The sequence below is a fragment of the Hemicordylus capensis genome, chromosome 4 (genome assembly GCF_027244095.1).
Source record: "Hemicordylus capensis ecotype Gifberg chromosome 4, rHemCap1.1.pri, whole genome shotgun sequence".
Taxonomy (NCBI): Eukaryota; Metazoa; Chordata; class Lepidosauria; order Squamata; family Cordylidae; genus Hemicordylus; species Hemicordylus capensis.
In genome coordinates, this window is record NC_069660.1 from 31,924,430 (window position 1) to 31,952,078 (window position 27,649).

The 27,649-nt window shown below is 42.2% G+C and overlaps 1 protein-coding gene across 10 annotated transcripts in view; it reads left to right on the forward strand.

Moving 5' to 3' along the window:
- SULF2 (sulfatase 2) overlaps positions 1 to 27,649 on the forward strand; it is a 450,340-nt gene that overhangs the window by 12,507 nt on the left and 410,184 nt on the right. For 7 of the 10 annotated variants that reach the window (XM_053248097.1, XM_053248106.1, XM_053248102.1 and 4 more), the window contains exon 2: positions 15,389 to 15,464. The exons of 1 other annotated variant lie outside the window; for it this stretch is intronic. The gene's annotated coding sequence lies outside the window, so the exon portion shown is untranslated. Of the gene's footprint in view, positions 1 to 15,388; positions 15,465 to 19,229; positions 19,311 to 27,649 lie in introns of those variants that run through there. 2 more of the 10 variants (XM_053248105.1, XM_053248103.1) reach the window with 1 other exon arrangement.

The window sequence follows — 27,649 nt, forward strand, 5'->3', positions numbered from 1 at the left end:
CCAATTTTTTAGGCGTCAAATACCACCTGACATCATCTTATAATAATTTTCTTTTAAAGTGTAACATGCAGTGAACTTTAAATCAGTTTTCCATAATTTTTCCCAAGCTACCATATCTATATTATGACCCACATCTTGAGCCCATTTTATCATAGTCGTTTTAACCACTTCATCTCTTGTCTCCTCCAAAAGCAACAGCCTATACATCTTGGACACTAATTTTTCATCATTTTCACATAGCTGCTTCTCAAATCTCGACATTTGATCCTCAAATCCAAGTTTGAAATCCTTCTTAAAAACTTCAATTAACTGATGGTACTGAAACCAATTACTGACCAAAGTTTGTACTTCAATTAGATTTTTTAACTTACAGCCCTTTTCTTGAAAACACAACAGATCCCTATAGGTACCCCATTGCTGTTGCATATTTATCTCTTTACGTACTAAAGCTTCAATCGGGGATAACCATAATGGAGTTTTAGGTTCCAGCCATTTTTTATATTTTACCCACACTCTCATTAGACTCCTTCTTACATAGTGATTCAGAAAATCTTTATGTATTTTACTTTTGTCATACCACAAATATGAATGCCATCCGAACCTTATATCAAATCCTTCCAAATCAAGTATTCTAGGATTTCTTAATGTTATCCATTCTTTTAACCACGTCAAACAAACAGCATCAAAATACAACCTTAAGTCTGGCAGGGTAAGACCACCTCTTTCTTTAGCATCTGTTAAATTTTTAAAATTAATTCTTGGTCTTTTACCCTGCCAAACAAATTTAGTTATGTCCCTCTGCCATTGCTTAAAACAAGTTAAAGTATTAATTATAGGAATAGTCTGAAAAAGAAACAGCATTTTAGGTAGAACATTCATTTTCACAACTGAAATTCTTCCCATTAAAGATAAGTTCATTCTAGACCATCTTTGCAAGTCGATTTTTACTGTATTCCATATTTTAATATAGTTATTTGAAAACAACAAAGAGTTATTATTTGTCAACCAGACGCCCAAATATTTGAATTTTTTTTCCACTTTCAGTTCACTTATTTCAAAAAGTCTGTCCTTAGATCTCTGATCCATATTTTTGTCAACACCTTTGTTTTAATCTTATTTATATAAAACCCAGCTAGTTGGCCAAATTGTATTTTTTCCAAGAGTCTTCCGATCTTCTCTAATGGGTTTTTCTAAAAAAACACACTACATAATTACCATACATAGTAAATTTAAATGAGAAAGATCTTCTGCTTCTCTTGGGTGCAACGTTTTTGAATTATTGATCAGATTATTGAGTGTTAAAAATATGTTGAGAACAATCTTAAAATATGATCATTATAGTCAGCATTTCTGATATCTATCTATCTATCTATCTATCTATCTATCTATCTATCTATCTATCTATCTATAATTCAACCTTTCACCCAGCATATTCTGGTGTAAAATGTAGTGCATTTAGTTAATTTCAGTGGCAGGATTGTATATGTAAAATTTTGTATTTGTAGGTAATCAGGAAGTGTGACTTTATTTTGCACAAATTCTTCAAAATGTATGAGAGAGAGAGGCACACGCATGTATATGCATGCTCACACACAATTTATTGTTGATTAACATAGCAGAAATATAATGGGCAAGATGTTAGCTTCTGCCACCTTCAGCTGCTTCGATGTTCTAGGAAATGTTTAGTAGTTTAGGGCAGCACTACTGTACTTTTCTTATAACATCAGAGCTGCTGAAGGCAGTGGAAGCTGAAACATCTTGCCCATTATATTTTTGATTTGTTGATCAACAATAAATTTATATATTCTTCTTGATTAACTGTAGGGATGGGCCCGGACCGGTCCGGAGGCCATTGAAAAGGCCTCCAGACTGGTCTAGACCTGGGTGGTTCGGATTGGGGGTGGGGGGTTGCTTTAAGAGCGGCAGGAGGGTTTACTTACCCCTCCCGCCGCTTTCCGCTGTGGCGCCGTAATTTTTAGACTAATTGGGGCGGCAAGATACCTCCCTGCCGCCCCTTCCCCGCTGCGGCTCTGCAAAGCTCCCAATAATGCTTTGCGCACGCGCACGTCAGTGACATGAAGTGTGCGCACAATGTGCGTGCGCGCAAAGCATTACTGGGAGTTTTGCAGAGCTGCAGCGGGGAAGGGGCGGCAGGGAGGTATCCTGCTGCCCCAATTACTCTAAAAATTACGGCGCCACAGCAGAAAGCAGCGGGAGGGGTAAGTAAACCCTCCCGCCGCTCTTAAAGCAACCCCCCACCCCAGTGCCGGACCGCAGTGTGGCGGTTCCGTGCACACCCCAATTAACTGTATCCTTCCAGGATCTATATAATACTTGTATGCTGTTCTGTTTGCAGCTCTGAATTTTTCCACTGTATCTATCCACACACACATGCACGAGTACACACACACACAGAGACAGAGCAGAGTATGTCTTGTGAGTCAGAGATCGGGGCAAAGCACCATGATATGCTTGGAGTAGTTCAAGTAGTCCTCTGTCCTCCACTCCTCTTATTCTGATCAGTGGTAGGCAGGTTTTTAATTGAGGATAGTGATGGAGATTATGGAGAATAGCTTTGTTTTAATCTCTCTAAAATTATTATGCATCTTTACAGAGCAGAATAATTTATTATGGCACATTTTGTGGTGAACTCTTGGAATTCTTTACTTCAAATTGTAGCCTTTCTGCACCTTGTGCCTTGTTCCTCTATAAAACTCAGGGAGTGAACAATTCTTTGTTTGTGGAATATTAAGAGGCCTCTCAAAATGCAAATGGATTTTGCATTGCACTGTGTAATAGGCAGATTGTTCTTTCATTAGGCTGTGACGGAATCCTCTTACTGCTTGCAGATCTCCCTATCTGACTCTGCCAGGTGTGCAGCATGTGAACCTGGAGGCTCAGTTGTTCAGAAGACACTTTTTGTCTCAAAAAGCTTGTTAATGTGAAGGAATGTGAAACACTATTTTGCATGCAGCTTAAATGGCAGGTACGATGAAACTCACATAAAACAAGTAGTTAAACAAGTCTGCTTGGTTAATTTCTTTGGTTAGGACTCCACTGTTGGTGGTTTGAAACAACCAGTTCAAGCTGTTCTTTTGGTCATGTTACTCTTTTTAAGTTGGTCCGTAATCTATCCTGGGAATCTCTCATTTTTGTTTCATACACAATTTGACTGCATACTTTTGCAAATAGGCTTCCAGTAGCCAGCCATTGAAGGCTGATTTTTTAAAAAAAATATTAACCTTTGTGACGCTGAGTTTTAATTCTGCCCCAATATATTTTATTTTTCCTAGCTCAGTTGAATGTGTTGCAGTGGTTTCCAATCTGGGGGCCTCCAGATGTTGCTGAATCACAACCCCCATCATCACCAGCTACAATTAATTTGGTTGGGAACCACTGGGTTATAGTATGTACCAAAATATTTAACAACTCTTTCACTCATACAGCAACTTTATTTTGAAGAAATAAAGTTAAATCACATTTTAAAAACTGTGATTCTCATACAGCACCCCTTTGTTTCAGGAGCATAACATTCTAGGGATTTATGGGTGGGGGTTACTGCATTAGGAACTAAATGCACCCCTCATGTTTTGTGAATGTGATTCAAGCTTAATTCATGCATTGCAAAGCAATTCAATTTTTTCCTGTGGAGAGGATGACAAGAATATGTGACTGAAACGGAAGGTGACTCTGCAAAGTGCTACCATGCAGCCTTCTCTCAACTTTGAGCAAAGCTGTTAAAATATTCCCTGTAGAACATAAATTCTCAAACTTTGTTCAATGAGTCTTCTTTAAGTCAGGGGTGGGGGGACTTGCTTCAGCCTCTTCAGGTTACCACAGCCAAGAGGATTCATGCAGTGAAGCTGCCTCACCTAGAGCAGTGGCATCAAACGTGGGGCGTCTTTCACATACAGTGTCATGTTGGCATGCACTATCCCTTTCCTTCTTGCTTGCAGCAACTTCTAACACCACGGACCCAGGGACATCTGGATCCCCAAACAGCAGTAGTGTTTGTAAAAATTAGGGGTGTGCACGAACTGGTTCAGCGATCTATTCACAGACCGCTGAACTGGTTCGAAAGACCGGCATTTGAGCCGGTTCGAAGGTGTGTGTGGGCGTTGCTTTGAGCAGCAGGGAGGGTTTCGCCCTTCGGTGCTGCTTCCAAAACCGCTATTGCGGGCTGGCTGTATGACTGCTTGCTGCCCCAGTCAGCGTCATACCAGAAGTGGCAGGTGCACGTGTGTGACATGTGTATGCACAGCTGCCACTTCCGGCATGAAACTGACCGGGGAGGCAAGAGGGTATACAGCCACTCTGCAACAGCGGTTTTGGAAGCAGCACTGGAGGGGGAAATGCGGCAGGGGAGGTAAGGGCACCCTCCCCGCTACTTAAAGTAACCCCTCCCCATCACCCGGTTCCTTACACATCCCTAGTAATAATTGGTTGCCCTAGTGGCCTTATCTCTAGTACAAAGCAACACCTTTCTGTTTAGCTGTCATTATTAACATACAGCCCCTTGGTCCCAGGACAAATGGACCAAAAGAAAATGGATAAGTCCCCCCCACACACACACACACCTCCTGTTTGCACTTAGGTTCATGATGAAGGCACAGAGGAAGAAAAATAAAGTGTTTTGAAAAGATCATAATTAGATTTGCATTCAGCACTTTTACTCAATAGAATGACACTTGGAGATTCCCAGAGATCTTCATTTTTAGTGCAATCAGACCTGTCAAACTAAGGTAGGAGGACTTGGAGAAAGCCTCATGCCTCCTTTAGGCCTACTGAAGGATGTCTGTCTCACACTTGGAGAGCCATTCTTGCTTTAGTAGTGTCTCAGCAGCTTGCACAAATGTAGCTTTTCATTGCTTCCATGGTTCTGGAAAAGGTAAAGAAAACTGTAGGTGGCCTTGCTTTGATAGCACAGATCTTTTTTTTCAAATTAGCAGTTACAAATTGCATGTGTACATCTCTTAGTTACGCAGACAGGTTGAATTGTCTAGATAAAAGCATCCGTTTAAAAATGTCCTCCATGCTAAATTACCTTACATGCAATATTTCTTTGGGTTATACTGTCCTCAAACCTCCTCTGGGAGCCAAATTCACAACTGAAGGAACTTATCTTAATAATATAAACTCGCATCATCCCCAGCTACAATAAACAGATGTAATGTCAAGGTTGCCTATCCCTGACTTAGACCCTGCTCTTCTTCCAAATTGCTTAGAGTGGCTTACCTATGGGAGTAAGAGCTGGTCTGGTGGTGGCAAGCATTACTTGTCCCCTTAGCTAAACAGGGTCCACCCGGTTGCATTTGAATGGGAGACTACATGTGTGAGCACTGTAAGATATTCCCCTCGGGATGGAGCCGCTCTGAGAAGAGCAGAAGGTTTCAAGTTCCGTCCCTGGCTTCTCCCAAGATAGGACAAGATTTTTATTTTTTTTAAATAGGACAAGATTATTTTATTGAACCAACAAACTACCAAAGCATACAATACGTTGGGCTGAGAGAGATTCTTGCCCTGCAACCTTGGTGAAGCCGCTGCCAGTCTGTGTAGACAATACTGAGCTAGATAGACCAATGATCTGACTCAGTATATGGCAGCTTCCTGTGTTCTTATGGTTTCCAGGTACTCTGTTATTTAGCAGCTGCAAAGTCCAGCTCTGCTTAGTTTCAGCAGTAGAACTTTCCCTTCAGACCATTTTCTGGACCATGTGTAAATCAGGCTTGTGTACATCAGAGACACAGTATAATATTAATGGATCTAATGTAGCAGCATCAGCAATATTAACTAATTTCCTTATTTGCATCTGAGGCATTTGTTTGGTTAAAGGATCATTAAGCATATGCAAACATTCCATGCACTGTGTAAGTTCTTGAGGCTCTGGCAAATGATGAATGGGAAAATTAGAGGTTGCAGGAAAATGTAAATATCATCCTTTGTAAACCTGTCTCCTGGCAAGAATGAAATATTCTTCCTTTAAGCAATGAAGCATTCATTATATTCTTTTCACATCAGTGAAGAATGTCTGAGACTATTTTACATACTTGATTTGTCCCTTTCCTCCCCCCCCTCCGAGCACTCCTGTTGAATTGGGATTTGTCTTGGTTTTGTTAAACAAGAGCTCCAGCAGTGCGCTGTAGAAAGACGAGCTATAACTCCAATTAATTCCCCTGCTATAATCTCTTCAACAATTCTGGATCTCTCTCCTTGTGTGTTTCGTATTAATAACCATGGGTTATTTGCTAAATGTTTGCTTAAATAACTGAACCATGAATTAAACTGTAAACACACTTCTTGGTTACTATTAAATTATCTGCATGTAACTTTGCAGACCTACCTGAGGAATAATGGGGTCATAGGGCAATTGATTGATAAAAGGAATCTTCAGCACAGCACAATTGGGCAAGGGTACTTTCTTGTGTAATGATGTCAGACCAAGAAAGCTTCCCCATATGCAATGACGGCTCAGAGGCAATTAAATAATTACTAAATGTTTTACTGAGGAGCAAGCTTGTTTATACCTTGTCAGAGCAGACCAGAACAACTCTGTGAAAGGACACGGGAATAGCTAATTCTGGCAGATTTTACGGTACTCTAGAGTATCCTATTCATAGACTTTATGTAAGAAATAGGGATGTGCAAAAACACTGAGAAATTTAACTTGTGTCATAGACTTGTTTAACTTCTCTTTTAAAATTATCAGAAAATTATTGGTAAAGAACCCTGAAATTGAGTTAACTTTCTCAAAAATTCAGTGCTGGCTACGACGTGAACTTCAGGGATTCAGATTCAGGACCTGTATAGTGTTATCTGAAACCACATGCACTATTGATCCTGGCTAATGCCAGTTCTGAAACTTGGTGCTCTCAGACAGAGGTTCTTTCTAGTTCTGCTACCTGAGAGCTAAATAAATTTTGATAATGAACCTTATGTTTCATACAAGGGAAGCATGTCTTCCAGCACTGATCAGCCTCTTTAGCATTAATTTAGAAATAGGTACTTTATTGCAAAATATTTAATTTGGGTCTTGTATTGCATTTCTTGGGCTGTCTAAATAAGACTGAAGGATTACTGTTCATTGTGACTATGTACTTCCCTCACAGCACTTCCAAAATCTACTTCAATTTGTCAAACAGCTGTTTCACACCATGCCATGCCATGGGTTCACATACTGCACAATGTTCTATCTGCCTTGTAAAGGAATATTGCACATTTGTGCAAGAGCACTCTTGTACAAGATGCAAAAATTAAGCAAATGTGGTTGCGCAATATTTGGCCATTGGAAATAGGGGCCTTCCATAATGCAGCTGGGTTTGTACAGTTCTTACGTCTTTTGCAACTGCACTTATATTCTGTTACAAAGCAGTCATTGTGCAGTATGTCAGCCACCATTTGGTGCTAAATCAATGAACTTTGTGCTCATACACTTTCTCCTCTCATTCTTATCTGACTCCATAACCCCCTTTAGGGGTTAGACCAGGGATAATTCCTGTTTATATTTCTTTATCAGTTCAATAGTATATCCCATATATTTATTTAATTTGATTGATTGATTGCTGGCTTCCAAATTTGTATAAAAGGGAACATTGGTACATATGCTGGTAACTTCCAGGCTTGACTACTGTAATGCACTCTACGTGGGGCTGCCTTTGTACGTAGTCCAGAAACTACAATTGGTACAGAATGCGGCAGCCAGATTGGTCTCTGGAACAACTCGAAGGAACCACATAATACCGGTTTAAGGGAACTGCACTGTCAGCTGATATGTTTCAGGGTGAAATACAAAGTGCTGGTTATTACCTATAAAGCTCTTAACAGCTTGGGTCCAGGGTATTTAAGAGAGCACCTCCTTTGTCATGAACCCTGCTGACATTTATGATCTTCTGGAGAGGTCCAGTTACAGTTGCCACAAGCTCGTTTGAGACCAAGACCAGGCTTTCTCTGTGGCTGCCTCAGGGGTTTGGAATATGTTCCCTGCTGAAATAAGAGCATCTCCTTCTCTGTTTGTTTTCAGGAAGACTCTCAAGATTCACCTGTTCTCACAGGCTCTTAATTAGAATTAATTTTAATAATTTGTTTTAATTGTTTTATGCTACTGTTTTAATTGTTTGTATTTTAATCTATGCTGGTTTAAAAATATTATTTTAAATTTTGTACACCACCTAAAGATGTACATATCAGGCAGTATACAAATATGATAAATAATAAATAAACAAACCTGCCCTGGGCACAGAAATTATTATAGCAGTGAAGATTACTTGACATACTCTTTGTCTAAACCAGCTCTGCCTTTTACTGTTTCAGCATGCAAAAACAAGCTAATTGATTTCTTTCATTACTTAATGCAATTCTACAGTCTGATAATTAAGCATCATGCTGGACTTGTTCTCTTTATTATTTCTCTGGTTTCTTTTCCTTTTGTTCTCTCCAAGCTGCAGCAAGCTGCTGTGAGCTATAGATCTTTGTTGCTTCAGTTTGTACCTGACTAGACTTTGCTTCTGGGCAGCATTCTGTATCAAGTCAGCACATGCAATTTTTACAGGACACTTGTGTCTTAGAGGGAATAAAATATGATGTACATCTCTCTGTTCCACTCTTCTCTTTGAGAACATTTTCAGATAGAACTCTGCAAAGTTTTAAGCTGAGTTATAACCAATCAATCAACCATGTGAAGCAAAAAGCTATTCTGTCTAAGTAGTAACACAGGTTACTTTCAAAGTGTTAATCACTGCTAGCTTTAAACTGAAGTCGAGTCAGTTTAACTACTCTGTACCCTAGCAGGTTTTTTGTCTTACTGTTTTCTTATTTTTATCACATTCTTGACCTCTGTGGAATTTTCCCCTGTTGTATGGTTTAAAGCACCATTCTGAACATAAAGTGCAATGAATCAGCTGGCTGATGTTTCTGAACTGGATGGATCTTCGGTATGATGCAGCAAAACCCGGACCTGCTGGCATTAATGTGTCATTGAAGAGATTTGCAGTGTGTATGCTGCTGCTTATATCTTAATACCATTTATAACTTAATGCTGCTTTTTAAAAGTTGCCTTTTTGTGGCTATTTTTAGCCTACTTCCCAGTAGGCTTATGAGATCACCCGGCATTCTGTGTGTGTGTCCGTGTATTCCCCCCCCCCATCAACTTTGCAGTGCCTGGACCAATATGAACCAAATTGGGTACCTCAGCAGCGTAGTTTGTGATGATGTCATGTACCCTGATCCAAGATGGTGGATGCGTAAACGTTTGAGGCGCAAGTGGGCTAACGTGTGGACTGTCTAACCAATTTGAACCAAATTAGGTACAGTTGTAGTGAGTGACACACAGGCACATCTCAGTGGCATAGTTGGTGATGATATCATCCACTCTGAGTCAAGATGGTGGATGTGGAAACCTTTGAGGCACAAGGTGGCTAACTTGTGAACCGTCTAACCGATTTGAACCAGATTTGCTCCAGCTATAGGGGCAAACAAGGCTGCCCAAATGATGTGGTGTGTGATAATGTCATCCACTCCAATTCAAGATGGCAGCCGCATGAACATCTAAGGTGCAAGCAGGCTAATTTGTGGACTGTCAAATGAATCTGAACCAAATTAGGTACAGTTGCAATGAGTGACACGCAGGGACACCTCAATGGCATAGCCTGTGATGATGTCATCCACCCTGATTCAAGATGGCGGAAGCGTAAACTTTGGAGGTGCAAGTGGCCTAACTTGTGAATCGCCTAACCGATTTGAACCAAATTTGCTACAGCTGTAGAGGAACATGGGGAAACCTCAATGGCATAGTTTGTGGTGATGTCATCTACCCCAAACCCACGATGGCAGATGCATGAATGTTTGAGCCACAAGTGGGCTAACTTGAGGACTGTCTAACCGATTCGGACTAAATTTGGTACAGTTGTAGTAAGTGACACACAGGGACACCTCAATGGTGTAGTTTGTAATGATGTCATCCACCCCATTCTGAGATGGTGGACGCGTGAACATTTGAGGTAGAAGAGATCTACCTTGTGGACCTCAATTTGAACCCAATTTAGTCCAGTTGTAAAGACAACGAAAGGAAAGTAGTCTGATTAGTTCTTACTAGAACTTGTTGTTTTATGTAGCCCTTCTAAAGCTGCTTTCCCTCTTCTTTTCTTCCCCTTTTCGAAACATGCATCATTTTGTGGGAACTCACATCAACACCTACCAGAGAACTAATGGTGGATTGTTGTTGTTTTAGAAAAATAAACCACTACTTTTTAGAACATAAGAACAGCTCTGCTGGATCAGGCCCAAGCCCCATCTAATCCAGCATCCTTTTTCCTGCAGTGTCCCACCAGATGCCTCTGGGAAGTCCACAGGCAAGAGATGAAGGCATGCCCGCTCTCCTACCCTTGCTCCCCTACAACTGGAATTCATAGGCATCCTGCCTCGGAACCTGGAGGTGGCCTATAGCCATTAAGACTACTAGCTGTTGATAGACTTGCTGTCTATGAATTTGTCTAAGCCCCGCTTAAAGCTGTATAAGCTGGTGGTCACCACATTCCTTGGTAGAGAATTCCATAGATTAATTATGCACTGTGTGAGAAAGTATTTCCTTTTGTTGGTCCTAAATTTCCTGACAATTTCCTGGTTTCATAGGATGACCCCTGGTTCTAGTGTTGAGAGAAGGAGAAAAATTTCTCTCATTATTCCCATGCATAATTTATTCCCATGCATAATTTTGTAAAGTTATATCATGTCTCCCTCCCCCTCAGTCATTTTTTTTCTAAATGAAAACAGTTTAGTTCTGAGAACTGATATACCAATTTTGTAGCGCACTTCTGGCAACCAAGAAAGAGGTAGCCTGTTGCTTGTATACTTAAAAAAGATAACTGCAGGCTGTATGTTTGAAGGCAAGGGGAAGGATTCTTGCAATACCCCCTCCCAGATTTGAGTGATTTCCTTAATTGATTCAGGAATCTGACTCATTCACTGCTCACTCCACACACTTGCTAATCTCATCTTTGTCTTCTCAGGAAGTGCAGGAACTGGTGCTGAGAGTTGACTTGTTTTGACTCTTGCTGTTGCCCAATGAAACACTCACTCTTGCTTCTTCCAAATAATAGCTATGGCGGGCCAAAGTCAGCCACTGAAAACTAGTTCGTGCAACTATGATGTTTGCCTTTTTGCATGGATGCACTGTTCTTGTGGTTTGAATCATCTGAATTCTTCATTCTAAACAGAAAATGTAATTTTGCAGTCCACTGCCTATCTAATGTGGATTGAAGAGTATGGAATGCAAAACTGTTATTTCTGTTGATCGTGAATGATCTGGGTGGCCACAGTCCATGACCATTGTGAAATCTAGGGATAAAAATAAAGGTGTTGTGTAATGGGTAGGATGAATTCTTTCAGAGTCAGTCATCAGTCTGTCCAGAGACAAGAACCACCATACCAAATTCTGATACTCATCAATTGTCCTTATTTTGTACTTGGTGAGAGTAACAGTACCAGGATGCAAGGGCATTATCATGTAAGCAAGAACTGAGGGCCCAACCATACAATATGCCGTGGAGATGTCGACAGATTTCTGATTTACTTTTAAATTGAAAAGCAGCTCAGAAAGGCTGCCTGTGAAGGAATGTGGGGAGAGCCTGCTTAACCTTTCCTCCTCCTATTTATCCTTCCAAAATTACCCCCCTTAATTGCTTTTTTCATCATGTGGGAAAAGATTCAGGGATCCCATATCTTTTCCTCTGTGAGTGGGAAGCCAGTTTGAGGGTAGTATATTTTGGGAAGGGAAAGGGTTAAGCAGTCTCTGCTGCTTTTCAGAAAGATTTTTCTATTATTATTTTTTAAAGTCTGTAGAATGTCTAGTTTGGTCTTAATGAATCTGCAGATAGGATGCTTAGAGGAGAAAACTTCGGCCTCAACAGAATTTACTTTTGTGGATAAGTGGGTGTGTTTGATTTTTGCTCAGGGACTGGAGAACTTTGCACAGAGATGGGGTTTTACAGAGGTTGATTCCAGTGGCCCTCTCCTTTTTACCATGCAGCTCTAACACTAGTCAGTACCTAAGCCAATGAATTGTTGTAGAAAACTAACTAAGGAGAAAAACTGGGGTCCACGGAACAGGAGAGGGAAGAGAAAGCAAGACCCGTAAACAAAAAAGATAAATAATGATAAATGTATAAACAACCAGCTCTCAGCACACATCAAAATAATCAGACACAACTGTATAACACATATGAAAATACATGTAAAATACAATAACAAAATACCAATTAGAATAATGAAATACAATGGAAAAATGAAAAACCAGTGTGTATAGGTGTCCAAACACAGTCCGAGATATCTTCAAAAATGAGAAATTGAGAAGTACATGCAGTACTGGTGATGAGTCCTCAAATCCAAAGAGAGGAAACAATGTACTCAGTAAGGTAATGAAGATGCATGTTGATCAAATCATGATTTCTTCATATGAAGAAAGTAAGCGACCTGCTCTGCAATGACTAACAATAAAGGATGGTGGAAGACAAGGTACACCAGGGAAAAACACACGACAGCCACCCCGGGATATGGAGCTGTTTCGCCAGGAGCTTCATCAGGGGCTGGTTCCCATTTGAACAAGACAAAAGTAGAAAAACATTTCTAATATGATCAAATTCCTCCAAACATGCTTGGAGTACTTACTGAGTACATTGTTTCCTCTCTTTGGATTTGAGGACTCATCACCAGTACTGCATGTTGTACTTCTCAATTTCTCATTTCGAAGATACCTCGGACTGTGTTTGGACACCTACACACACTGGTTTTTCATTTTTTCATTGTGTTTCATTATTCTACTTGGTATTTTGTTATTGTGTTTTTACATGTATTTTCATATGTGTTATACAATTGTGTTTTATTATTTTGATGTGTGTTGAGAGCTGGTTGTTTATACATTTATCATTATTTACCTTTTTTGTTCACGGGTCTTGCTTTCTCTTCCCCATAGAAAACTAACTGGCACTTGAAGAGCCAACTCCTTATCTCTCCTAGGGATGGATTATGCTTTATTGCTTTTTAGCTAATTTATGTAAACGCTTTCATGGTTACCAAAAGCTTAAACCATAAGCATTTTTTTCTAAGCCATAACTACTTTGAGCTATTGTAGAATTGTAAGATGACATTTATTTTTAAAAGGAGAAATAAGTCTACTGTATTATATTAAAATTATATAAAATAAAGATTTGATGGTGTCCAGTGCAGAATAATTTCTTCCGTCTAAGGGCCATTTCATATAATTGTTAGCAGACTCCTTCCCCTACCCTTGTTGGAAAACGCTGGCTTTCTACAGAAAGCAGCAGACTATAGAGAGGCACTTAGTGCTATGGAGGAAATTACACTCTGCCTGGAACAAACAGCAATATTGTGCAGAAACAAGACCTCTGCAAAAGTTGCCTGGCCAGAGGTGTTGCACACTGAATCATGTGCATTCTTGATTAAGCCCATGTTCCTCACACAGCAGAAGAAGCATTAAACACATGAGGCTGGAAGAGCCTTTAGCCTGTAAAAACACCCTGGCTAGAATGCAATCAAAGCCATGTCCCAAGACAGTTATGCAGATTTGACATAATAGAGCCCTTTTGTTCTGTACTTCTTCTGAATATCTTCTGCCCTACACACACCATCCTTGAGTCTGGTCACCTTTGTCCACTTTTGTACCTCGGGTTTTCCCATGTTTGGGATTTTGCAGAGGGCAGAACTTTATAAAAGGTCCTGTCTCCCCTTTTTTAAGTTCCTGGAAGCATCCCTGCTGCAGGAGTTGGGTGGCTCAAACTGCTGGCTGCTGCCCCAGAAACCCACCTGGCCAAGTACCCACCATGTACCTTTCCCCCTCTAAGCTGAATTACAGGACTGCTGAGCCCCAGGTTGGAATACTAGGGTCCATAATTGCTACTGAGCTGAAATAACTAACCCTGCTTGTTCCTTCTGGGGGACTGCTGCAGGGAGATCTACACTGTGGACTGCTCTGGACACTTTTGGAAACCAGGGTCCTTGGGCCACTCTTTGCATTGGCTTGCCATGAGACCATCCCTGTGCCTGACTGCCTGAGAGCCTCCAGACTCCTGAATGAAACCCTAGAGACCTTGAGTTTGGGTCATTCCCTACATGGACTTTCCCCAGGCTAATCCCTGCACCTGACTGCCTAGGAACTCCATTGCTCCCCTTTGTTAGCTGTGGGCATACATAGTGCCATGCAGGCACCTTGCTGCTTCTCCTTGCCCTTGCTTTCTGATGCCTGAGTACCAGTTGCAGGGGAGTAACAGGAGGAGAGATGGCATGCCCTCAACTTCTGACTGTAGGCTCCCAGCGGTATCTGATGGGCCCCTGTGTGAAACAGGATGCTGGACTAGATGGGCCTTGGGCCTGATCCAGCAGGGCTGTTCTTGTGTTCTTAAGTAACGAACTGCCCTTTTCCCTCCATTCTTTATCTCCCTCCCATTTATGTATTTATTTATTTATTCAATTTTATACCACCCTTCCAAAAATGGCTCAGGGCAGTTTACACAGAGAAATAAGTAAGTAAGTAAGTAAGTAAGTAAGTAAATAAGATGGATCCCTGTCCCCAAAGGGCTCACAATCTAAAAAGCAACATCAGATAGACACCAGCAACAGTCACTGGAGGTACTGTGCTGGGGGTGGATAGGGCCAGTTACTCTCCCCCTGCTAAATAAAGAGAATCACCACATTAAAAGGTGCCTCTTTGCGAAGTTAGCAGGGATTTTTGCCCACATTCCAATGCCTACAGGCCACTAGGCTATTAGAGGCTTCACTCCCCCTCCATTCTTGTGTAGTCCCTGGGAGCTTTCCAATGAAAGCTCTGGGAGGAACTACAGCCCCCAGGCACTCCCGTACCTTTCCCCCAGCTGCTCCACATTTGTCCCCAGGGTCCTCTGTTTGACTCCCTGCCCTCCCCATGTTTGCTTCTGGCATTCTCCTGACTCACCCAGCCTTTCCCATGCCAGGACTGTGTCCGGATTTAAAGGAAACCCTCCCCACCCCACTCTACTACCTGGGGCAATTGCCCCACAATTGGCTGCCTTCCCATGGTGGGGACAAGGAATTCCGGCATCGGGCTTCTGTTCATTCCGACCTCACAGCCCTATTGGCTTACTTCTAAATAAGCACATTTAGGATTAGGCTTGAGTTTAGTATTTATTGTTTTAGAATACATCTGAGATTTTCTCTTGAAGAAAAAGCTTGAGACATTTCCTGAACAGCTGCTAGCAAAACAGGAGGAAACAGTCCAGAATTGTGGAGTATTAACAGTAGAAGTGAAAAGGTGCAGATATATGGCAGAATAGAATATGCTTAGAAGGCATCTTCACATCCATGAGATATGCTGCACACTCATAACATTTTCTCTTTTTATTTTAAGGTCAATATCTATAAGGTCAGGTGCTCTAAAATAGCAATGGAATGATGAGGTGGATATTAAAGGTTCTTTTTTCCAAGTAAGTGATATCTTCTAAAATATTTTCACTGTGTAGTTGATATGTTGGATGTAAGCTGTATTTTTATGGTATGATTAAGGAGCTAATGAAACACTCTGTGGTTTTTTGGGCTTGCCCGACTTTTGCTGCCAGAATTCTGTAAGCCAGGCAAAACACTAATGTGTCCTATGTGATTGTTTTGAAAACAGATTTTGAAGAAAGTTGGTATACAATGAGGCATGAAGTCTTGGGTACATTTAAATTTAAAAAATGCTTACATTGGCTTAACTCCATCTCATATTTATTTATATGAGAATGTTGCTTGTTTATATTTGGATGTGTTTTACCAAGCAAATTCCTTGTATTAGGAACAACTTCTAGCAAAAGTGTTCTTTTGTGGTTCTTGCATTCCACTTCTGTTTGCTTTGTCTGTTTAAGGATGTTGACCTTCTTCAAGGCCCTTCCAGCCTTACCATTCCATTGTTCTATATTTAGAATTATTTAACAAAATTAGAAAGGAATTATATTGTTGGGTACAAATGCTGGGCTCATCTAGGATCCTATCTTTTTATTTCAGTTGCTTAAATAATTATATTAAAGAAATAAAATTATAATTTAAGTAATGTTTTCATGTCGGTTCTATTGGAAGTGAAATGGTGAGCATCATCACGATATTTCTTTGAGAGTTAAATAATAAGCATGCCATTTTGGTTTGAGTGGAGTTCTTTATAAACCACATTATCTGAGATGGATTTGAACGGTGGTAGAAAATATCTATGATTTTATTACCAAAGGCTGCTTACTTGGGAGTAAGTCACATTGAGTTTGATGGGAACACAGAAACAGGCTGCAAAACTGGGTACAAATAGTAATGTTTCCGAGATTTGGAAGGGGATTGGTAGACCTCTGCGGTATACAGAGGTCTACAAATTTTCATATCCCAGCATGCTAGTTTGTCAAGCTAGTTTTTCAAGTTTCTATAGCACTTCAAGCGGTACTAGAAAAGCACAATCTGGCTTGAGAAACTGCAATGAGCTTGTAGAGTAATGTGTGTCTCTGGTACCTTTTCATAAAATTCTTCTCTGAGAGGAGGAGAGCTGATCTTGTGGTAGCAAGCATGACTTGTCCCCTTAGCTAAGCAGGGTCCACCCTGGTTGCATACAAATAGGAGACTTGATATGTGAGCACTGTAGGATATTGCCCTCAGGGGATGGAGCCGCTCTGGGAAAAGCATCTAAGTTCCCAAGTTCCCTCCCTGGCATCTCCAAGATAGGGCTGAGAGAGAGATTCTTGCCTGAAACCTTGGAGAAGCTGCTGCCAGTCTGTCTAGACAATACTGAACTAGATGGACCAATGGTCTTGACTCAGTATATGGCAGCTTCCTATGTTCCTATAAAGACATTTTCCCCCTCAGCCATACTTAGAGCACCTGGGAAAGGAGGATGAGAGGAGAGCGAGGGGTGGGGGGTTTCTGATACAGCTGGCAGATCTCTGATAGAGTTCCACCATGACAGAAGGGAGTTGGTATAGAACTACATTCAACAATTTCTAACATAGAAGCTGCCTTATACGGAATCATACCATTGGTCCATCTAACTCAGTAGTTTACCCCAACTGACAGTGACTTTCCAGTATTGCAGGCAGGAGTCTCCAGGCCATACCTGGAAATGCCAAGGATTGCAACTGGGACCTTCTGCATGCAGAGTAGATGCTGTGTCACTGAGCTAAGGTCCTATCCTCAAATATGGGGAATATCTTACAGCAGACAGTGCTCGTATGTAGTCACCCATCCAAATGCAAAGCAGGGTGGGCCTCTGCTTACCAAAGGGGACAATTCATGTTCACCACTGCAAAACCAGCTCTCCTCCCCTTGCCCGATAGTGCAAGTCAGTTCCAAGAGCTCTGTCTGACCCGACCCACAGCCCTAGTGTGTTTCCCCCACTCTCCAGCAAATTCAAGAGCATTTTGTTTTTTGACTTGTAAAAATGCCTCATTTTTAATAAGGTAAATTGACTATACTAAAAGCTGTTTGCAATCTGGTGTAGATGGTTTCTGCTCTGTCCTAGCTGCTCACAAGGCTGATGCTGAAGCTGGGGTGAGGTAAGGTTGAGGCCAGACTATAGTGGGGTAAAGCAAGGTAGAGGCCAGGGTAAGGCAAGTCAAGGCTGCAGAACCTGGAGAGGTCCCAGGGAGCAAGTTGACTTGGCACCATCTGAAGGCAGTCTGAGCCCTTAAGGGCTCTGGAGCTCTGCCTCAGTGCCTGAGCTATAGACAGCTGGCTGGCTCTGTGGTGGGTTTATTGAGACCCAAGATTGTGGCCTCAGGAGCCTAAGTCCCCCTAAGGGGACTTTCTTATTGGGGGGACTTCAGCCCACTGTTCCCTCTAACAGGGATTTCCAGATGGTGTTCACTACAACTCCCAGCATCCCCAGCTGCAGTGGCCTTTGGCTGGGAATTATGGGACTTGTCGTCATCAACATCTGGAAATCCCTGTTAGAGGGAACACTGCTCCAGCCCCAGAGCTTCCTTGGTTTCTGGTTCAGTAGTGTGTTCTAGAGCTTGTGCCAGCCCCAGCTTTCCACTCCTCATGCTATATTGATAGGATCTAGGGCAGGGACTGGATGGTGCTGGTTCCACCCTTCAATATCTGACTTGGAGCTACTACTGAGAGATGGGATGGTGACTGGTTGGACCATAACAATTTCACAAGCCCCATATTATGTGTGGAATTAGGGAGGTATCGGTTGTAATTTAGGAAAAGGTTTTCCCTCTGCAGTGAGGCTCACCTCTGTTACCTTTTGTAAACCTCTATCAAGCTACTTTTTGTAGGCTTACAACTAATGTGCTCCCTGCTGAGAGATGATCCTCCCCATCTCTGGCAATTTAAAAAAAACTCTTGAAAACCCATCTTTTCGCCCAAGCTTTCTCAGCTTCCTAAATTTTTAGGTTTTAATTTCTGGTTTATTTTAAAATTGTTAAATTGCTTTTAGTTTTTGTGTATGTTTTTAACTGGTTTTATGCTATTGTTTACCGCCCAGAGAAGAAAGTTTGGGGCGGTGTACACATTTGGTTGATTGATAAATCTGTCTCTCTGTCTCTCTATCTATCTACAATAGCAGTAAGGGAGGAGTCACTTTCATTGCTCTACTGAAATGAATACACAGATAAGGATCCTTTATTTTTTTCCTGATTCCTTTGAGTCTGTAGCTGATTACTCTTCTGAATTTTTAGAAGATGCTATTCTGTACTTTCTTTGCAATCACTTTGGGAGGTAGTCAAATTTTACTACCCCAATGTTTTAAGCTCTATGTTGGTTGAATGGTTCTTTTCCTTAGAAGACTTCCCATCAGTCTGAGTAGTGAAGGAATGCCTAATAGTAATTTTTAGATATTCAGCTAATAAAATAAAACATCTTCTCTCTTCTTGACATCCATTTTTTGAGCTTTAAAAAGATGACAAAAGAAAGCAGTGTTTCACTTTGCACATATTAAGTGGTGCAGAAATGAGCAGGAAGCAGCTAATGCTGAGTCACACAGAAAGGGTTTTAAGTGCTCGCAGCCCTGTTATGCATGTGAATGTACCTGGAGAATTAACGGAGACAGATTTTAGTTGAAGCTTAGTACAAAGAATTACTTCAATCCAATAGGATTGAAGATGCACATGTAGATGCACGTGTTCCATTGGCTGAGACGTAGGATCCATGAGTCAGGACTGCACATGCATTCATTGCACCAGTTATCTGTTTTAGGGAAGGAGATGTAATATATGAGAGAATATATTTTTTAGCAGAGGGAAGAAGGAAAAGGAAGGGATCGTATCATCAACCCTATGTCACCGTGCCCTGGAAGACCGTGAGTAGAGCTTGTGGTGAGTGGCCAGCAGTTGCCTCTCTGTTTTGCTGAGGCTTTCTCTCTTTGGGAGCTACAGGCCTCTGTTGGTGGCAGAGTTCCAGCTTCCAGGAGGGCCCAGGGTGCTGACTCAGCAGTTTCGGCTGGGCCTTGCATCACTTCCTGGGCAGGAAGTATAAAAGAGCACGCTGCCCTGGCGGCAAGCTCACCACTGGTGGGATTGCCACCGAAGGGGTGTCACCCCTTTGGGAGCCCCTTCAGGAACCTCAAGGGCTCTACATTGCTTGCTGGGAGTACAGTTTTAGTTGTTTAGTTATATGAGTGAGAATGTGAACCTGGGGAAAGCTGGGGGTGCTTCAATTAGAGTGGCCAGGTAGGGGAAGGTATGTTGTGGGGCCTTGTTTACACCAGGAGAGGGTAAGAGTGGCTCAACATTCCTATCCCTTCTTCTGGCTGTTCCCATAATAGGAGGATTCCTTGCTGCCTTTGCCAGGTTGTCCTTTGTCCTGCTGGTGCTGCTCTTCAATGCCAGGCCAGTCCAGAATAAAATATCCACTATTTAATTGTGGAGGAAGGGGCCAACCTGCTCTGTGTTATGGAGACCTCAGAAAGAAGTGATCTGACTACGACAAGGGCACAGATGACACATCCCCCACTTACAAATCACCATCCTCCTGCCCAGTCGGGGGGGGGAAACAGATCCAGAGTGTGCCCCAATTCATGTGTTGGAACAGCCCATGGCTATCATGGCAGTCATGAAGTCTTGAGCCGCCGTAGACAAGAGGAGGATGGTGATTTGAAAGTGGGGTGTATGCCATCTGTTCCCCTGTCATGGTCAGATCACTTCCTTTTCAGATTTAGCGTTTCAGGCTATACAACTCTGCAAAGGTGGGGGACCTGTTAAAATGGTCTGCCCCTAGAGACTGATAAGACTTGGATGGATTCCTGAGGGTTCTAGGGAATTTTCCAGCTGGTATGGCGGGCGCTCCTGTCAAAGCTCTAGTTGCTCTCTGGAATGGAGAGAGAGCTTGGGCAGTGATCGCTCCCAAGCGCCCTCTCCTGCAAAGCAGAACCCATGCAGCACCTTGGTATACACTTATGCTGAGGGTAATGAAGCAAGCTGGGAGACGGCTGGAATGCCTGGAGGAAAACTCAGGGTGAGTCTGAGTGAACACAGGTTAGAGATCATTATTGAGCCTATTCTGTGGCAGTGATGGAACAAAAGAAATAGGTTTTTTTTCCTGTCCACCATTGCATCCTCGCAGTGTCATCCAGCAGGACTTTTCCTGGTGGTATGAGGCCTTTTGAAATCTGGTCCTGGGCAAGATGTGTTGGAATCCTTGGCAGCACACTGTAATGCATTTGTGCTGCACTTTGAGGGTAAAATTGCTCGTGTTTGCCAGGAGTTGGACTCTATAGCTGATGCAGTGTTATTGGGAAAGGTGTCCAGAGTATCATCTGGTCCAGTTTTGCTGGAAGAGTTTCAATTATTGATGCCTGAGGATGTGGATGGTGCCTGAGGTGGTCAGTCAAGTTTGGCTGACTATGTGCATGCTTGACCCTTGCCCTTCATAGCTTATTAAATCTAGTAGGGAGGAAATTTTTAGCTGGGGTTAGCAGGTTCTAAATTCCTCATTGAGAGAGGGAGTGGTCCCAGCTTTGTTGAAGAAAGCTATTATTCGACCACTCCTAAAGAAACCTAGTCTGGACCCAGAGGCTGTAAAGAACTATAGGCCTGTGGCAAAAGTTCCCTTCTTGGGCAAGGTACTTGAGTGTGTAGTGGCTGACCAGCTCCAGACACTCTTGGAGGAAATGGATTATCTAGATAATCAATCCAGCTTCGGGTCTGGCTTTGGAACAGAAACTGCTTTGGTTGCCCTGTGGGATGACCTGTACAGAGAGAGAGAGAGGAGGTGTGCAACCCTGTTAAATCTCTTGTACCTCTCAGTGGCTTTTGATACCACTGGCCTTGGTATCCTTTTGGATAGGCTGGCTGAGTTGGGTATGGGAGGCAGTGCTTGGAAGTGATTCTGCTCCTAGCTTGAGGCCAGTTTCCAAAAGGTGGTGCTGGGGCATTATTGCTCAGCCCCTTGGCAGTTGTGCTTTGAGGTTCTGTAGGGTTCCATTCTTTCCCCTATGATGTTTAACATCTACATGAAACCACTGGGAGAGGTCATCCAGAGATTTGGCCTGAGTGTTCATCAGTATGCAGATGGCACTTGGTTGTATTTCTCTTTTTCATCAGACGCTGGTGAGGCAGTGACTGTCTTGAATCAGTGCCTGGATGCAGTTGGCCTGTTGGTTGGTGGTTTCTCTGCCACCAACGGAGTTGTGTTGTAAGCTTCCCAGAGAACAATTTGTTATGTGGCAGCTAACAAATAAAGTTGTTGTTAATTAATAATAAAAATTCCAGGGGACTGTTTGTATGGATAAATACAGGTGACCATTTACCAAATGGACCATTTACCAAGTGGTAGTATGGCTAGCCCATTGTTTGCGCCCAGATTATCAAACTAACCGTTGACCATAGTATTGCTTGGCCGGAGGATACAGGAGAATTTTGCCACACATCTGATGAAGTTGTGTAGTCAAATGGGTATCCCTCCAGTGAACAATTCTGCCTTGTAGTAAGCAGAATTTTAACACACTTACTGAATCTGAACCTGGAAAAACAATGGAGTGGTAAGATTAGAAAGGCAATGTAAATTACCAAGATAAGCTAGTGTGAGAGAATTCAACCTGGAATAGTTTAATCATCTGTATGGACTCAGTTGACTGTTTCAGCAACTGGATACATTCAAACCATGGTAAGAATTTTACACGGTAAGAATTTTACACTTTACACTTGGAATTTTACACTTTGCCTGAGTCACTCTGGTAACTGGCAAGCAGAAGGCATAGGTCTTCAGTATTGGAGCTAGTGAGGAAGCCAATTCATTATTAATGACAGGCGTGTGTTTTGACTCTAGGAGGCTGACTTGCAGGGGGCAGGAATAGGAAGCAGTCCAAATAGAACAGGCAGTCACTGAGATTAGAAATAGGGCTGAATAAAAATCTGAGGAAAGGAAGGTAAAGGAGTTGTGCATGCATGTCCTTGCACAACTCTCTTGTCTCAGCAGCAGATCTCAAGGCTGGTTGCTGTTCAGACTCGCCGACTCTCATGTTAATCTCTCTGCCATGTTATATGGTAAAATATCATGCCTCTCTCCAGAACTACACCTCACTGTCCTGTTACCTGCCTTTTCTGCAGATGCTAAGAACCAGTTAATATTTTCTTGGTCAGGTGACCCCTCCTTGGCATTTTCTACTTTTAAAATGAACTATATGAGAGCCTCCTAGACATAATTTCCCTTAGCTTAGAGTCTGCTGGTATAATGAGAAAGAACACTACCTGTTAACCCTGCAGAACTTGAGCCAGGGTTTGAATCCTGTCATCGTGGACTGCCTGCCCTCTTACACTATCATTTGTGGAGATACAACAGGTCTTTGCTCCAATATGCAATTTCCTACCAATTGACCCTTTGAATATGTTTCTTTAACACAACATAGTACATTAATTTAGTTTAGTTGGAAGGAACCTTGGAGGGATTCTGGTTCAACCCCTTCCTCAGTGCAATAAATTGCTATTGAACCTCTGACAGATGACCATCCATTCTCTGAAAACCTCCAATGAACAAGAACCTACCATTGCATGAGGCAGACTGTTCCACTATCAAAGAGTGTCCCCTGCTAACTGAGCAAAGAGGAACCTTTTTAAAGTGGCGGTTCTCTTTATTGAGCAGGGGGAGAGCCAACTAGCCTGATTCATCCCCAGCACAGCATCCTTCCAGTGGCTGTTGCTGGTGTCTATCTTATGTTTCTTTTTTAAGGTTTTGAGCCATGTGGGGACAGAGAGCCCTTTTATTTATATCTATGTAAACCACTTTGGGAACTTTGTTGAAAATTGGTATATAAATATTCATACAGTTAGGAAATTATTTCTAATGTCTCTCTGCTGTGCTCCAGTAAGGACCTGTGTATGCAGCCTTTCCTTTACGGCTTATATGTAATCTGTGCTGTCTCTTTCTTTGTTAGTCTGAATTCAGTGTACACACAGTAAAACAGTGCTCTGCTTCACACAAGGCTGACCAAAAATTCACAAATACCAAACAGAAGACTGGGCTCTTTTTATCTCCTTCCACCCCAAGAACTGCAGGACTAGATATAGTTTCTCTTTATATAGTAATTCTTCATCTCTGTTTCCAGAACCATTGTTATATGTTAGAAGGATGCTAACATCTTTTAAAGGTCAAGCATTCTCTAGGTGGGTGATGTCTTTGAAGACTGTTTCCCTATTCTTTCTGTACGGAAGACATTCAGAGTTGTTTTGGGTCTGTTAAGTGGAAAGCAAAGGGTTTAACTCAGAGTCTATTGCCTTAAATGGGTTTGTCTCTGATTCATGACTTGTCATTAACACAGTCACTTTTCACTAACAAATGGTCCCAATCAGTAACAATTCTACTATTTCACAATCATACACATGCTCTGGTTTTAGGTTTCTCCTTCTTGTGGTGAGATGGCTTTGTTTGAAAAGCCAAGGTTCTCTCTAGGCATGCTATCTATTTATTTCTCTCTAAAGATTATTAAAAATCCAGATGTATGTAATAACCTGATGCGTATTCCCAGAATTAATTTTCTTGGTGTGGTGAATATAACATTTTAAGCAACTTGCATAATGAGTATTTTTTTTCATTCCACTGGAATGAAAACAGTGATCAGTTCAAAGCCCTTGTTTCTTGCTAAAGGTCTCGTAAGGATAGTTGCCATTTAGAAGGTATTGTCAACATGGATTTCTGGAGTGCTTTCTAAAAGTGAATGTGTTTGAGAGAGTTTCATCAGACCTGGCACTAGAAATGCTTTCGAAATAATTGAATCCTCCCCCTTCTCCTCCCTGGTTACATTAAACTGGAAGTGAGGCTGCTTGCATCTTGTTGAAAGAGGAGAAAGAAGGCTTCTGAGCTTATCTATACATTCTGTTTTAAAAGTAAAAAGGCAGTTGTCAGTGATGTATTTTCAAACAGTTGCGTAGCTGTCACAGATAACATTGTGGGTGGTTGTCGTGCAGAAGTTTTCAAAGTTTTTCACAACAGGTTTTCTCAAGAAACAGTTTACCTGTGACCATACTTTGTACATTTTGATCCCGTCAGTGTGGATTGGGGGAGTAAAGCTTGTGCTTTCCTGAGTAAATGCTCACATCTGAAAATGGATTTGGTCCATTAAAAGATGTTGATCTTAGGGTTTGGTTGAATGATAAAAGTGACCAAAGTTTATATTTCACCACCACTTGGATATAAATGTGCTTGTTCACGGGAAGAGAGCTGGTAGTGCACATGAATGGTCCCTTTTGCTGAGCAGGGTCTGTCCTGGTTGCATTTGAATGGGAGACATGTGTGCGATGTAAGATATTGCACTTAGAGGATGGGGCTGCTCTGGGAAGAGCATTTACATGCAGAAAGTCCCAATTTCCCTTCCTTGCATCTCCAATTAGGGCTGAGAGAGACTCCTGACTGCAACCTTGGAGAAACTGCTACAGACTAGTAGGACAATACTGAGCTAGATGGACCAATTTTATTTATTTATCATATTTTAATACCGCCTGATACGTATATCGCTAGGCGGTGTGCAAAATAAAAATTGGATTAAAATACATGAAACAATAAAAATTTGTGTATAAAACAAATTTAAAATGGTAAAAATTAATTCTAATTAAAAGCTTGCGAGAACAGGAGAGTCTTGGGAGTCTTCCTGAAAACAAACAGAGAAGGAGATGTTCTTATTTCAGCAGGGAGCATATTCCAGAGCCTCGGGGCAGCTATAGAGAAAGTCCGGTCCTGAGTCTCCACCTGACGAGCTGGTGGCAACTATAACTTGACCTCTCTAGAAGATCATAACAGGCGGCAGGGTTCATGACAAAGGAGGCACTCTGTTTGCGCTATAAGGTCCACTCATGCCTGGACCTTATAGCGCCTCTCTAATAGCCTGGACCCAAGCCATTAAAAGCTTTATAGGTAATAACCAGCACTTTGTATTTCACCCGGAAACATATCGGCAGCCAGTTAAGTTCTTTTAAAATCAGTGTTATGTGGTCCCTTCATGTTGTCCCAGAGGCCAATCTGGCTGCCGTATTCTGTACTAATTGTAGTTTCTGGACTATGTACAAAGGCTGCCCAACGTAGAACGCATTCCAGTAGTCAAGTGTGGAGGTTACCAGCATATGTACCATAGTTTTAAGGTCATTAACTTATAGAAATGAGCGTAGTTGATGTTTCAGCCAAAGCTGATAAAAAGCGCTCCTGGCCACCACCTCAGCCTGAGAAACCAGGGAGAGTTTTGGGTCCAGGAGCACTCCCAAGTTACGTACCTGATCTCCTAAATGCAGAACAGGCAGATCTAAACCATCTCTTGGGTCCTAGCCCCCCACAGTCAATATCTCTGTCGTATTTGGATTCAACTTCAGTTTGTTATCCCTTATCCAGGCCATTACCTCCTCCAGGCAGGGATTTAGGAAAGATACACCATTTCCTGATGAGATTGGCATAGAAAAGTAGATCCGGGTATCATCAGAATATTGATAACACCCTCTACCAAACCTCCTGATTATCTTTCCCAGCAGTTTCATGTAGATATTAAAGAGCATTGGAGACATTATGGAGCCTTGTGGAATTCCATACTTCAGTTCTCACTTTGCAGAGCAACAGTCTCCAAGCGACACCATCTGGAATCTACCAGAGAGGTAGGAACGGAACCACTCTATCCTACCTCTCTCAGGGGGTCCAGAAGGATACCATGGTCGATGTTATTGAAAGCCGCAGAGAGATCCAAAAGGATCAGCAGAGTCACACTACCTCTGTCGATAGCCAGTTGAAGATTATCCAAGATCAGGCCGACTAAGGCAGTCTCAACCTCATAGCCCACACGAAAGCCAGTTTGAAATGGGTCTGGATAATCTGCATCATCCAAAACTGCCTGGAGCTGAGAGGCCATTACCTGCTCAACCGCCTTGCCCAACCACGGAAGATTAGAAACAGGTCTGTATTTAGCTAACTCTAAGGGATCCAGTGCAGCTTTCCTCAAAAGTGGTCTAATAATAGCCTCCTTAAGGTAAGAGGCATCCTGCCCTCCCTCAGAGAAGCATTTATAATATTTACCAGACCCTTTCTGATGATATGATTATCAGATGAGATAAGCCAAGTTGGGAAAGGGTCAGGAGAACAGATTGTAGGGTGCACAGTCCGAAGCAGTTTGTCCACTTCCTCAGGAGTCACAAACTGAAAATGATCCAATCTAATCCCATAGGAGGAGTTGCTGTATACCTTCACAGTAGACTCTGCAATAACTGTGGCATCAGCTTGGCCCAAATCTGAGGGATTTTATCAGCAAAAAAATTCATTAAAAACACTAGTGACTGATGGTTCCAAGCTTAAATTCAAGGGGGAGGGGTACATACCCTCACAACTTTAGACAACTCAGCTTGGTGTGAATTTGCAGAAGCAATGTGGGCAGAAAAGAACCGCTTCTTTGCCATACACATTTCCAGAGCATAGCACTTCAAATATGCTCTGTGTTGTTCCCAATCAGACTCGCACCAAGTCTTCTTCCACTTACACTCTTGTTGTCTACTTTGCTGCTTCAGCTCTCGTAGTTCATCCGAATATCGCGGGGCTGTTTTTAAAGCAAGTTGGAGAGGACGCTTAGGAGCGATTGTGTCTACTGCTCTAGTGAGTTCATTATTCCATGTTTGCACCAGAGCATCGACAGAATCACTAGCAGAGCCAACCGTTCTCCCTTTTAAGGCTTCTTGGAATCCTATTGGATCTGATAATCTCCTCGGGCAGACCAACCTAATAGGTGCTTCACTCCTGCAGTGGTGGGTCGAGGCTGTAAGTTCTACTTTATTCAGTTGGTGATCCATCCATGACAATGGGGAGATGACAGGAGTCCCCTCCCATGGAGCACCACCCTGATCAGAGCAAAAGACCAAATCAAACATGTGACCAGTATAATGTGTCGGTCCAGAGACCATTTGGGATAGGCCCACAGTCATCATGGCTGTTATGAACTTTTGAGCCACTCCCGATAACCCGGTCCCAAAATGAACATTGAAGTCCCCCCCACCAACAACCTGGGCCACTCCAATGCCAACTCAGCAACCAGGTCCATCAGCTCAATTAGCGACTCCACTGGGCAGTGGGGTGACACCAGCAGAAGTTTCAGTTTATCCCTGGTCCCTAGACTTAGGCACACACATTCAATATAGGCCAGATCCCTGACAGGGATCCTGGTAAGGTGGTGGTATTCTTACAGACCACAGCCACCCCA